Source organism: Gracilinanus agilis, chromosome 6 (assembly GCF_016433145.1).
Source record: "Gracilinanus agilis isolate LMUSP501 chromosome 6, AgileGrace, whole genome shotgun sequence".
NCBI classification, from domain to species: domain Eukaryota; kingdom Metazoa; phylum Chordata; class Mammalia; order Didelphimorphia; family Didelphidae; genus Gracilinanus; species Gracilinanus agilis.
The window spans coordinates 19,278,796-19,292,821 of record NC_058135.1 but is presented as its reverse complement, the minus strand read 5'-3'; the positions used below and the strand labels follow the sequence as shown (position 1 = coordinate 19,292,821).

Sequence of the window (14,026 nt, the reverse complement as noted above, 5' to 3'; positions counted from 1 at the left end):
CTGAGATTCCTCCGGAGACTTGGAGTGCCCAGGGAACCTGCCCCCATATCAAGCAGTGCTGCGGGGCAGCTTTGGGAAACAAAAACTTCCCTTCCTCCTTCCCTAGATTTACCTCCCAGACAGATCACACGAGGGCTCCGAGGATCGTGAGCCTGCAGCGGGAAAAACTCCCAAAGTCCAAACCCCTCATTTTTCAGGGGAAGAAACTGAGCCCAGGCAGGTTCTAGGTCATACGGACAAGGGGATGATCATACAGTCCCTCCTGGGTGACTGATTTCTCCCTTTGCTTGCTGACATTTTCACCTCATGTAGACTAGCATATTTGTACACACACACACACACACACACACACACACACACACACACACACACACACACACACTGGGTGCCAGTGGATTGATTTGTAGCAAAATACAGCGGCTCGTGTGATTCTCTAATTTCTTTACCCCATGGAAACGCATTTGCCTGTGCAGATCACCAGAGACCTGGAAATATTTGCATAAGACCTACGGACCGTAAAGTACACCCTGGGATGCCAAATAGCACTTCCCTTTTCTCGGACCAGGACCTGGTAAAACCTTAGGTAGGCTCCAAATGCGGCTACAGATAACAGTTCTCTTTTCTTTTCCCGAGGCTGCTTTTTCCTGGAAGCCCCAAACACACACCTAAAACTCCCGGTGGCCACTGCGTGCGCGCGCCTCGGAGCTTATCTTGTATTCCGCTTAATTACTCTCTGAGAAATCCTCGTGCCTCCCCCCTGCCTCGCTTAGCTTTCATTTCTCCTGGGAACTCCAAGCAGGTAAGAGTTCTCTTTTCAACTCTGCAGCTAGCTTAGAACCATAAATATGTATTTGATCAGATCAATAACGAATAGGTCCATCTTTTCCTTTTTGCTTTTTCTTTGGCATTGTTCTTCTCAGGTACTTGATTTCGTGCGTACATAATCGGCTCTAGACTAACAAGTGTTGGTCGATCATTTCTGAAGATCACACTAAAGCAAGACTTGGCCCGATGGGCGATACCTTCTATTGTGTCGCCCAAAGGAAAGGGGACTGATTTTCGGTTCAAGTCTAAAACCTGGACTTTTAGTTTACTTTGTTGTAACAAAAATTGCTTCTTGGTGGGTGTGCCTTTAACAAGTTACATTTGTCAAGCTGATCACTAATTGCGCCGCTCATCTCCATGTACATTCATGTATTTGAGGCTACTTGTCTTATTTCTTTTTCTTTTTTTTTCTACAAAAGTTTAGTAAGGGTCTGACTGTGTCTTAAGATAGACTCTTCCATTTCATCTGTTCAAATTATTTAATGAATTTAAATATCTGAGGTTTGGAGGTTTCACTTAGGGTAAGAGCATGGGATACTTGAATTTTCACCCCAGGATTTGGGCCAGCTAAAACCTTCCTTTTTTTTCTTCAAATTTTACTATTTATTTGCCTCAGACACTATCCAGCTGTGTGACCCTGGGCAAGTCACTTGACCCCCATTGCCTACCCTTACCAATCTTCCACCAAGGAACTAATACACAGAAGTTAAGGGTTTAAAAAAAATATATAAAAAAAAATTTTACTATTTATTTATTCTAAGCATTCTTTTCCTTAAAATTTTTGAATTCTAAATTCTTCCTTCTCTTCTACCTTTTTCCCACCCATTGAGAAGTAAGAAGATATATAAATTATACACGTAAAAATCATGCAAGATATATCTTCATATTAGCAATATTGCCTGAAAAAAGGCCAAAAATTAAAAAAAGAAAATTATACTTCTACTTGTTAATGAGTTCTCTCTCTGAAATGGATAGTGTTTTTTCAGCATGAGTCCTGTGGAATTGTTGTGGATCATTGTCATCTACTGCTTTCCAATTTAGTTTCTGGATGTAATTTTTTTTTAAACCCTTAACTTCTGTGTATTGGCTCTTAGGTGGAAGAGTGGTAAGGGTGGGCAATGGGGGTCAAGTGACTTGCCCAGGGTCACACAGCTGGGAAGTGTCTGAGGTTGGATTTGAACCTAGGACCTCCTGTCTCTAGGTCTGACTCTCAATCCACTGAGCTACCCAGCTGCCCCAGGATGTAATTTTTTATTATATAAAATGCTGCTTGCCTTACTTAATTCTCTTTTGGGGAAGAGTGCCCACTGTGTGAGATGACAGCCCTTAGAATGTGAAATTTGTTATTGTTCAGTCATTTCTTCATGATCCTACTGGGAGTTTTCTTGGCAAAACTGGAGGGGTTTGCCACTTCCTTCTCCAGTTCATTTTACAGATGAGGAAACTAAAAGCGAACAGGATCAAGTGACTTGCCCAGGCACACATAGTTAGTGAATGCCTGAGGCCAGATTTGAACTCAAAGATGAGTCTTCCTGACTCCAGAGGCAGTACTCTAACCACTGTGTCACACTATCTATGGGAAATTTTATTTGTCAAAAACATCAAAATGAAAGAGGGCGAGTGGCATTAGTAAGAAAAAGCCAAGTATGATTCTTCTCAACTGGTATACAAAACACACAAAGGAGAAAAAATGAGATCCCCTGACTTTAAGTATAGACCCAGGGGGTTAGAAACCTTTAAATAAAGGGAGATATGAATTTGGAAAGTTCTAAATAGTTAAGAAATAAAATAGGCAAGTCAAAGATGGGAGAAAGCTTTCAGACACTAAAAGTCTTCTTGGATTATATCCAATTTATCCAGTATTTGTCTGTACTGAATTAGTTAGCTCAATGGATACCTCAAGTCAGGATTCAGCTTCTTGAGTTCAAATATGACCTCAGACACTTAGCTGTGTGACCTTGGGCAAGTCCCTTAATCCTGTTAAGTGAGCTAGAAAAGGACATGGCAAAGTCCTCCAGTATTTTTTTTTTTAACCCTTACCTTCCGTCTTGGAGTCAATACTGTGTATTGGCTCCAAGGCAGAAGAGTGGTAAGGGTAGGCAATGGGGGTCAAGGGACTTGCCCAGGGTCACACAGCTGGGAAGTGGCTGAGGCCGGATTTGAACCTAGGACCTCCTGTCTCTAGGCCTGGCTCTCAATCCACTGAGCTACCCAGCTGCCCCTCCTCCAGTATTTTTGCCAAGAAAATCCTGAATGGGGTCACAAAGAGACATAACTGAACAATAACAATAATTTGCATGATGTCACTCTTGTTACCTGTGAGCTCCTTGAGAGTAGAGATTGTTTTTTGCCTTCCTTTATATCCCCCAGAGGTATCCTCAAGGCTTAGTACTGTTAACTTGGAAAAAAAAGAACTATTAGGTAGTCAGAAAAACCAAGTCTTTAGTCAGGATAGGGATAGGTCTAATATTTGGCCACCACACAGAGCCCAGCAACAAGATCGTATCCCTGGGAGAAGGCACCACGCTGGATGCCAGCTCTGAAGAGGGACAGAACTTGGGGGTCTTTTATACCCTCTGGAGAACTTGGTGGCAACCGCAAGCAGGTTGCAGAGAGGTCTGCAGCCAGCCTCAGGGGTATCAGGGAGCGATCAGCTATAACAATTATGAAGGAAAGGGTCAAACTAAGAGCTGGGCTTCCTGAGAGAGGACTGTATGTAATACAATGGGAGAAACTTCTAATTAGAACAAATAAAGGTACTCAACATTCTGACTATGTCCAAGGATCTCACCCACACTAGGGTCTCCAAACAGTTTAAGGTCTATAGTTCCACCCAACGGGTATGCCTGGCACTGGGGTTTCTCCAAGAGCAGGGGTCAAATTGAGGTATCCAGATTTCACATTGATGGTACTGTGTGGAGTGAGAAATTAACGTGTTATTTTCAAGTTGTTCACATTAATTAATATCTCCAAAAAGCTATAAAAGCTGGTTCCCCCTCTCCTCTACTCATTTCTCTCCAAGCTCCCTTCTAGACAAGATTACTCCACCCTTCTCCCTAATGGACAGTGTTCTGAATGGAGTCTTTTGAGTTTGTTTGGGAAGGAGTCCCAGGCTAGACTATTCTTAGACCCTGAAGTACCCCATCAAATCTTAAGTACCAGTCTTGAGAACCCTTTTGTCTTAGGAGTCTCTCCTATAGTATCTTTGTGTTGTCTTATATCTATAGAACCTTCTTCCAGGTGGTCCAGCCCTTTGGCTTGACTGATCCTCACACCAGCCCCTCCCAGACAAGCCAGTCCCCAACTACTCCCCTCTTGTTTTCTTTCTTAAAATATTGATTTGCTTGGATGTATCCTCTGTGAAGCTATTCTTCAATTTCTGGAAGATGTTCATTTGCTTGAATGTGTCCATTGTGAAGCTAGTCTAAGTTCTGTCTCCAACCTCTTGAAATGTTCATTCTGTCGCATCTTCCTATTAGTTGGGAGAGTCTCTGGAAACCTGGGAACATTTTGTATCAGAGTTTTCTCTGTAAGTCAATCAGCGAAGCTGTCTCCGATGAGTCTGAGGCAGGCATGGCCAATTCTCTCTGTAAACTTTTGGGGGCATCTGTCTTGGGTCAGTGACTTGAGGCAGCACCCCCACATTTCTCTTAATAAAGCATTACATTTTAAGTGATGGCTTTCCACGGTCATATTGTTTAATAGTGGTTAAAGAGGGTGAACATTGAAATTTTCAAGGTCCCCTCAATTTCCTCCCCACACAGTACTATGCTTGGCACTTAATACATGCTTAATACATTTTTAATGACTCACTTATTTAACAGATTAACTATCATTTTTACAAATTTGCCATAAAGTATTCTCCTTTTTCCCAAACGACTCACTACCCAGCTCATCTTATGTATTTTCTTGACTAGGAGGAAATGGAAGTGGAGGGTAGAGTTTCAGGAAGTGAAGACCCTGTGGTTTTTCTTGCCTTCTCCAAAGGGAGACGGATGTTCTGAACTTCCTACCTCTAGTTGCTTTTATCAGGTCACAGTTGGGTGAACTCTCAAAACTCTCTCCCCCCACATCCTTTCCAAATTGAAAGCAATAGAAGGAACTGTTCTGTAGGGTCTTTTTTTTTTTCTTTTTAAACTCTCACTTCCTGTTTTAGTAACAACTCTAAGACAAAGGGCAAGGGCTAGACAATTGGGTTTGGTGACTTGCCCAGAATCACTTAGTTAGGAAGTATCTGCGGTCAAATTTGAATCCAGGTCCTCCTGACTCCAGGCCTGGAACTCTATCCATCGGGCCACCTAGCTGCCTCTATGTAGTTTTTCCAATGAGGTAAGAATGGACTTTGTTCAGAAAACTATTTCAAGAAAAGTTTTGGTAGAAGATTTTTTTTTTTTCATTAAATGTTTGCAGAAAGAGATGTATTTGAACCCAAGGGCATCTATGTTGGAATTTTAGCTCTGGCTTTGATAGCTGTGTGACCTTAATCATAGGTTCTTAGATAGAGAGGGGTGTCATATTGGAAATTTGGGAGTCCTTGAACTAATTTTGAGGTTCCCTGATCTAAACTTCCTGTGGAAGTTTAGGGGACTTCAAACTACATTTCCCATGATTCCTTGCTTGTAATCATATAGGCAGGAAGAGGAATAACTTAGAAAAAAGTATAAAGACTAAGGACGGGATTGGTATTTCCTCTTTTCATTCATATATTTATTCATTCATTTATTCATTTTAAACCCTTACCTTACTGAATATTGGCTCCAAGGCAGAAGAATGGTAAGGGTGGGCAATGGGGGTCAAGTGACTTGCTCAGGGTCACACAGCTGGGAAGTGTCTGAGGCCGGATTTGAACCTAGGACCTCCTGTCTCTAGGCATGGTTCTCAATCCACTGAGCTACCCAGCTGTCCCCTGGTACTTCCTCTTTTCTGGGCGGTGGAGCAGGAGCCAGGATGGGAGGAGCAGGTAAATGGTGGGTCCCTTTAAAATAACTCAACAGGCACGTGGCTTCATTTTTCTAAATGGCTTTCAATAAATCCCTTAAAGCCATGACATTTTTAAATCTATCCTTTTATACCCATTTTATTTCTTACAGGGGGGGAGGATCTTCAGAGGTCATCTAGTCTAACCCTCTCATTTCCAGAAAAGTAAATTATGCCTTGTCCAAAAGAAGGTCAGGTCTTGAATTCTAATCAAAACGCCATTTCCCTTAACGAACGGGTGCAGCAAAACAAGTGGATAGACAGGTCAGTCTGCTGGTAGGCTGACTCCTCAGCTGGCCCAACAGCTGCTGGACTGTGCCATGTTTTTTGTTTGTTTGTTTGTTTGTTTTAAACCCTTAATTTTGGTGATTTGTCTCATAGGTGGAAGAGTGGTAAGGGTGGGCAATGGGGGTCAAGTGACTTGCCCAGGGTCACACAGCTAGGAAGTGTCAGAGGCTAGATTTGAACCCAGGACCTCCCGTCTCTAGGCCTGACTCTCAATCCACTGAGCTACCCAGCTGCCCCCCTGTGCCATGTTTTTTGCTCCTCACAGAGCAATACGCCGGACCCTGAGGGCTTCTCTTGGTCCAGCACCTATAGTGGTGATGGCAAACCTATGACACACGTGTCAGCACTGATACGAGTGGCCATTTTTGATGACACTCGGCCGCAAACAGAGAAGTATGGAGCTGCATGCCGAGGATGAAACATTTGCTGTAGTGTTAGTGTAGACACTCTGTGCACTATAGATGACAATTCTACCTATATTCATTTACCTATTTTGTTTTATTAAATATAGTTATATATTACAATTATACATTTTTGTTATTTAAACAATAAATATTGTGAAATTATGGTTTTTTTCTCAAAGTGATACACCACCCCAGTTATGCTCAGTTTTTTGGTGAATTTTGACACACCGAGCTCAAAAGGTTGTCCATCACTGATCATCTGTGTGGTTCATGATACTTTTCATCAAGGGCATCTCCCGCTTTGCTAAGCCACACTTTCTTTATCTGTTCAATGGGAATAATAAAAGTACCTTCGATGGGTTATTGTGAGGATGACAATGCACGTTTAGCACTTTGAAAACAGAAAAATGCTCCTTAAATGTCAACTACAATGGTGAGCATAAATGCTGACCTCTTAAGAGTTTATAAAAACTTCTATTCCAAGAGTGTATATGTACCGGGTGTCTCCAAAGACTTTTGGTGTGGTTAAAACCAAAGCTTTCCAAAAGCTTAAAGTTTATTTAAACTGTCATGTTTTCCCTGTTAAGCTTCAAATAAGCTTAAAATTTATTTAAACTCCCATTTTCCCCCTTTTAAGCTTTAAGTAAGTTTAAAATACACTAAGATTTTGGAGATACTTTGTATAATATAAGTAAATTGCTTTGCAAACCTTAAAATGCAGTCTAGACTCTAGGTATAATTATTATTCTTTCCCAGACAGTACAAATAGACACAGGGGTTAAGGGTAAAACTATTACAGAATGACCAATTGGGTAAGGCACCAATTCGGAGACCTATTACATTTTTATGTACCCTTAAACAATGAACTTGGAAAAAATACAGAACTACTAAAAGTAGCCAGAAAAACTAAGTCTTTAATCAGGAAAGGGGGTAGGTCCAATATTCGGCAGCTACACAGAGCCCAGCACCAAGAACTTGACAGGGCCTAACCCTGGGACTCTGGGAATATATCCCTGGGAGGATCACTGCACTAGATGATGTCTCTGAGGAACTTATATGCCCTTTTGGGGAACTAAGAGACAGAAATATGATTGATTGACATTACCGTGGCTACAAGGAAGTGAGAGTGTCCAAACTACACTGACAGGATACCAACAGGTTAGGGAAAGAAACCATGGCCAGAGGCTGGGTATCAGGGAGTGGCCTAATTACGATAGTTATTAAAAGAACGGTTCCCGTCCAGGTATTGGTCTTGGGATCTCTGATACAACGTGGAAAGCTTCTAAGGTTAAAAGTGTACTTACTATTTGATTAGGTCTCCCATCTAAACTAGGATTATCCATTACTTTAAGGTCTATTGTTCAGTCTGAAATGGCAAGTCTGAGACCTCCCTTGAGGCAAACTCTTATGGGACAAAGGGCAAACTTGGGGTCTCCAGATTTCAAGTTGACACGTGTAACTGATAGTCATAGTTTCACATATAATTCTCTTTTTCTGTTCTTTGAATATGGGACTTATATTGGTGTTTTTCACATTCAGAATAACAAAAAAGAATTATACATATATGTGTGTGTAAACATACATTATCTGTGTGTGTGTCCACCACAGTTAACCAGTTCAGTTGTACACTGTCCTTTGCTTTTTTTTTTCTTTTTCTATTTTTAAGCCCTTAACTTTTGTGTATTGGCTCTTAGGTGGAAGAGTGGTAAGGGTAGGCAATGGGGGTCAAGTGACTTGCCCAGGGTCACACAGCTGGGAAGTGTCTGAGGCCAGATTTGAAACTAGGACCTCCCGTCTCTAGGCCTGACTCTCAATCCACTGAGCTACACAGCTGCCCCTGTCCTTTGCTTTTGAATCTCTTACCCTAGAGTTTATCAAGTCACAGGTTGTCCAACCAAGTCCCATGTTACACACACATACACACACACACACACACACACACACACACACACACACACACCTGCCTCCTTTGCCCTCATATAATTAATGGACCTTACCCTTTACCAAAAGGTGCTAGAGGAAGTCCTATAGCCACCCACACCTGTGTCATTTGATCTTATCTGAGTAGCCTGACTCATAGTTAGCAGTCAATAAGTTTGTTGACTGATTGCCTGACTGGCTTTCCCTACTGCGAACCTTTTACCTTGACCCTCAGGCACACCTTCCCATACCACTGCCTTTGTCCTCACCCATCCAGAGGACTTTGGCTCATAGTTGGCTGAGAAAAGAAAAGCCATTGGTGAGAACTCAATCATCCCCCCTTTTCTACTCTTCAAAATCCCTCAATCAATTTAAGTGCCTCTCACACTCCAGACACAAAGGCAAAAATGAATCAATTCTAAAAGCTTACATTGTTATTAGGGGAAACAATGTATACATAATGTAAGTACAAATAAAATAAATACAAGGTAATTTTATCTGAGAAGGGCCCTCATAACTGGGAGAAACCAGGGGTGGGGGAGTGTCAGGAAAGGATTCATGTGGAAGGTGATGCTTGAACTGAATTTCAAAGAAACAACAGATCTCGAGAAGCAGAGATGAAAAGGAACTGCTCCAGGAATGGGGAGCAGCCATTGCAAAGACAGAGGCAGGAGATAAGGACAAGGTTACAAGGGACTCCAGAAGCCATCTAGTTCACTCTCATTTTACACTTGAAAACACTGAGACAAAATGCTTGGAGCAAAGTCACACAAAAAGCGTCAGATAGGACTCAAACACAGGTCCTCAGTGTTTGTTCCACTATATTTTGTTATTCCTCCCCTCAGTTATGTCTCCTCAGGTCCAGTCTCTGATGAAGAGTTTATTCTTCTCTCCAACACCAACTCTTCCACCTGTGTCCTTGATCTTATCCTCTCGGTCTCCTCTAGCAACTGTTCAGTATTTTGCTAGCTCCTCAAGGTTCCTTCCCTGTTCCCTTCAAATATGTTCAGATGTTCCCCATCTTTAAAAACAAAAAACAATCCCCTCTCCTCCAAAAAAAAGCCCTTCCCTTGGCCCTGCCAGTCCTCAAGTGAGGTTGATATATTTCTCTTCCATTTAACAACCCAACAAAAAAGTTTCTTTTCTTTTTTTTCCTAGCCTCCGTCTCCTCTGCTCTTTCTCATGGCTTTCTGTCTCACCACTCATTTGGATACTGATTGGGCCCTTCCTGGGTTATTGTGACACATCTGTTCCAATTTTCCTGACTGTTTGACTGATTCTTCTCATTCTCCTTTTCTGGGTCTTCATATGTCCTGACAAGCTGAGCTTCTGGAACTATTCGTTTTCTTCTCTCTCTTGTCTCATGAGTTGTTTTCATCTCCATGCTGATGACGCCACCGACCTATATGAATGCTGCCATCTTGTCTCTCCCAAGAGATTGTCCTGAATCTCCAGTGGCCTGATATATATCTCTACCTGGATGCCCTTTAAAGCATCTCACACTCAATATGTAAAAAAAAAAAAAAAAAATTCATGGTCTTCCCTTCTTCCCTGAAATGTTCTCTTCCACATTTTCCCCTTTCTGTTGAGGACACCACCATCCTGCCAGTCCTAAGGGCTCATAACTTGGAAGCCATCTTTCACTCTTCTCTCTCCCTCAGTCTTCATATCCAATCAGTTATCAAGATGGATTGAATGTCCCTTTATATCTTTCAGTCTGTGCCCTTCTCTCTACTCATGATCTAGTTCATCACTTCTCTTCTAAATTAATAGGCTGCCATTTTCAGACTGTCCTCTTTCCATTCTAATTCCCACACAAATCCAAAATAATGTTTCTAAAGCACATCTGATCATGTATGTCATCCCTCAATGATTCCCTTTTGTCTCTAGGTGAAAATGTTAACTAGTCTGCTTGACATTTTCAAATTCTCACCATAGCTATAGACTATATTTTTGGTTTGTTGCAGCAAGATGCTGTAGCAAATAAAGGTGATGGGAATCAGTATAATCTGAATTCAAATCCTGGCTGAGGGGGCAGCTGGATGACTCAGTGAATTGAGAACCAGGCCTAGAAATAGAAGGTCTTAGGTTCAAATCTGGCCTCAGACTTCCTAGCTATGTGACCCTGGACCCCCATTGCCTAGCCCTTACCACTCTTTTGCCTTGGAACCCAATACACAGTATTGATTCTAAAGTGGAAGGTAAGGGTTTTAAAAAAAAGTATGCTTCCATCTGCCTTCAAAGTTCATCAGTTTTCTCTCTGTATTGCTGTTACTATGTACAGTTACACTCACTTCGCTTTGTATCAGTTCATATAAGTCTTCCACAGTTTTTTGGAAAGCATCCTGCTCATCATTTCTTATAGCACAATAGTATTCCATCACACTCATATACCACAACTTGCTCAATCATTACCCAATGGTCATCCACTCTGGCCTCTATGGGTCTTTTACTTACACTTGTTTCTTACACTCTCTGTTTCTTACACTTCATCTCCTATCTGCTGCCTTTGCCCTGGATGTCCCACAAGTCTAGAATGCATTCCTTCTTCCCCTCCAACTCAAGAGTATATTTCTCTTCCTTCAATACCCAGCTCATACACTGACTTCTATTTGAAACTTTCCTGATTCAAAGAGCTTGTGCCCTCCCTCTGAAACTACTTTGTATTCATGCATATTTATTCTCTATATTTATGCAGCATGTATGTGTGTACATATTTGTGAATAATGTATAATTTATATCAAATTGCTAGCTTCTCAAGCAAAGGAAAGGGGAGGGAGGAAGAGAATTTGAAACTCAAAAAAATTTTTAAATGAATGCTAAAAATTATTTTTACATGTAATTAGAAAAATAATATATGAAATATATTTATGAAAATGAGACAGAGACAGAGAATAAGAGAGAGAGGGAAGGAGAGAGAGGGAAAAAAGAAAGGGAGGAAGAAGGAAGGGACAGAGGGAAGGAGAGAGAAAGAGAGAGAGAGTAGCAAGATGATGTACAGTGAATAGATTATTGGGTCTAGAGTTAGGAGACCTGAATTTAAATCTGGTCTCAGATATATATATATAGTCTCAGTGGTATGATTCTGGAGAAATCACTTAACTTTTGTTGACCTCATAATGAATGGAGATAATAACATAAAGATTAGCTAATATATATATATATATATATAAATATATATATATATATATATATACACACACACAGAGGTCATGCCATGGTAGCCATGAGGTGGAGGCAGAGTCCATCATCAGATATCTGCATATGGAGTCAACAGGGACATTCTGTTGACTTCTTTATCCTCTTTCCCAGAAAAATATCTTCTAGTATAGAACAAATTTCAATTCCTTAACCTCTAATTGACCAGATTATTTCTGGTTATACCCTCTACCTAACAAAAAAAAAAACTTAAAGAGAATTTTGGGGCCACAAACAAGCTTTTGGTCTAAAAGTATCAAAAAGGACTAAATGAGTACAAATGGAAGGTTATTTTCATCCAAATAGGTAACAAATTGTTCATCAGAGACTGAATTTTATTGCTATCTTTGGGTGGGCTGCCTGGGGTTCTGAAGTTGTGGGAAGTGGGGAATTAGATATAGTAGCTAGGTGGTTTAGATTTTTACTAGTTGTGTGACCTTGGGCAAGCCACTTAATCTCTATCTGCCTCAATTTCCTCAACTGTAATATAGGGATAAAATAATATCTCATCGTAAACATTATGAATTCTTCTCCAAGGATCACCTAGGTGGCACAGTGAATAGAACACTGGACCTGGAGTCAGGAAGATCTGAGTTCAAATCTAGCTGTGTGCCCCTGGGAAAGACACTTAATTTTGTTGGCCTCAGTTTCTCATCTATAAAATAAGCTGGAGAAGGAAATAGCAAACTACTCCAGTATCTTTGCCAAGAAAATCCCAAATGGGGTCACGAAGAGTCAGACATAATTGAAACGACTAAACAACAACAAATTAAGGGACTACTATGTGCTAGACACTGGGGCATCATGTATAGGAAGTGATGAAGAGTTACTTGATTAGAGACAGGAAAACAATTTTATAAATCTACTTGTGGAAAAAGTAGAGAACATATGGTTTCTCTATGAAAATGAGCACAGAAGCCTTGGGAACAGTAGGCAACCCCCACCACAACACCTAACTTACTACCAGCCCAACCCTCATAACCATCATCCAGAGGAGTGAAGCTTATGGTAAAAGGGTCCATCCATGCCCATCAACTGCCAACTAACTTCCACTCACAGGGTGGGCAGACCAGACTAGCTGAAGCAGCAGGGCACGCTGGGTGGGGAGACTCGAGGCAGTATAAGCCAAACAAATCAAACTACCATCACCTTGACCATCTTCTCACCTCAGGCCCTGATGGAAATAATCCAGCATCCTGAACCCAAGAACCTTGGGAATATCCCAGTTTTCAACCCAGTGTCCTTAGCTTTCTTTAAAAAAAAAAAAAATAGGTTTTAATTGATAATATATGGATAACCCAATTGCTTGTCAACTTTGGAAGGGGGGAGGGAAAAGTGAAAGGAGACAACATAAATCATATGTAACCATGAGAAAAAATGAAAAATTTAGGTTTTTATGCTAATATGAAGTTCTAAAGTAATATTGTGGTTACCAATTTAAAAATATTATAGCTTAAGTCAAAATGACTTCTTAGTAGCTTTATTTACAAAGAGGTGGAAAGAGTGAAAATAGAAAAATGTAAGAAGAGGGTAGAGAAATGTATAGCCTATCACCCTAAGTGTTGCTCCGGTGTCCTGGCTCAGCTCTCGTGGGGCTTGGTAACCCTCAGTCAGAGGACCCGGTGGTGTCTTCAGCAAGGGTTCCACCAACGCAGCCTCCTCCAGGAAAGGAGGGCCTCTCTGGAATCAATCTCTCCAGAAGCCAGGAGAGGTAGACCAGCTATTCACCCTACAAGCTAATAAAGGATTTGGGGAAAGATTCTTCAGTCCAGCTCACTGCCACAGAGTCTCTCAAGACAAACTCCAAAGGAGAAGCCTGAAGACCAAGTCCCAAAGGCAAAGTCATCATCCAAAGAAGTCCAAAGGAGAAGGTCCTTGGACAGGAAGTTCAGGACTTTCAATAGTCTTTTTTCCACATCACTTCCCGTCCCTTCCCCCCTTTATGGGAACCAATTGCAGTCTTTCAATTTGCCTAGCACCGCCCAGGGGCCTCTGGAGTTGTTGTCCACTTTAGCAAGTGACTTGCAAACTCTCTTACTTAGTGTTAGAAGTGCTTATGTTTTTGACTGATTAATTTAAAAGTTGCTGATTGATAGCCAAAGAAAGTTTGATTCACTCTTCACATTATGATGGAATATGACTGTGCTATAAGAAACAACAAGCTGATTATTTTTTTAGCTTAGAAAGAACTATAAGATAATGAAAAGTGAAGAGTAGGACCAAGAGAATGTTATATACAGTTACAGGTTTAATATTTGGAAGATAACTTGTGAATTCCAGAGAATGAACTAATGAACTGAGAAGTGGAAATAAGAAAGACCCAATCTCTCTCTGTCTCTCTCTCTCTCTCTTTTCTCTCTCTCTCTCTCTCTCTCTCTCTCTCTCTCTCTCTCTCTCTCTCTCTCTCTCTCTCT

At 41.1% G+C, this 14,026-nt stretch overlaps 1 protein-coding gene across 3 annotated transcripts in view; it reads left to right on the top strand.

The window, feature by feature from the left end:
• Positions 1-491: 491 nt before the first annotated feature.
• The window catches only part of PLAC8 (placenta associated 8), a 34,311-nt gene continuing 20,776 nt past the window's right edge, over positions 492-14,026 (top strand). The window contains exon 1 of one of the 3 annotated variants that reach the window (XM_044680987.1): positions 492-583. The gene's annotated coding sequence lies outside the window, so the exon portion shown is untranslated. Of the gene's footprint in view, positions 800-5,135; positions 5,155-14,026 lie in introns of those variants that run through there. The other 2 variants (XM_044680986.1, XM_044680988.1) reach the window with 2 other exon arrangements.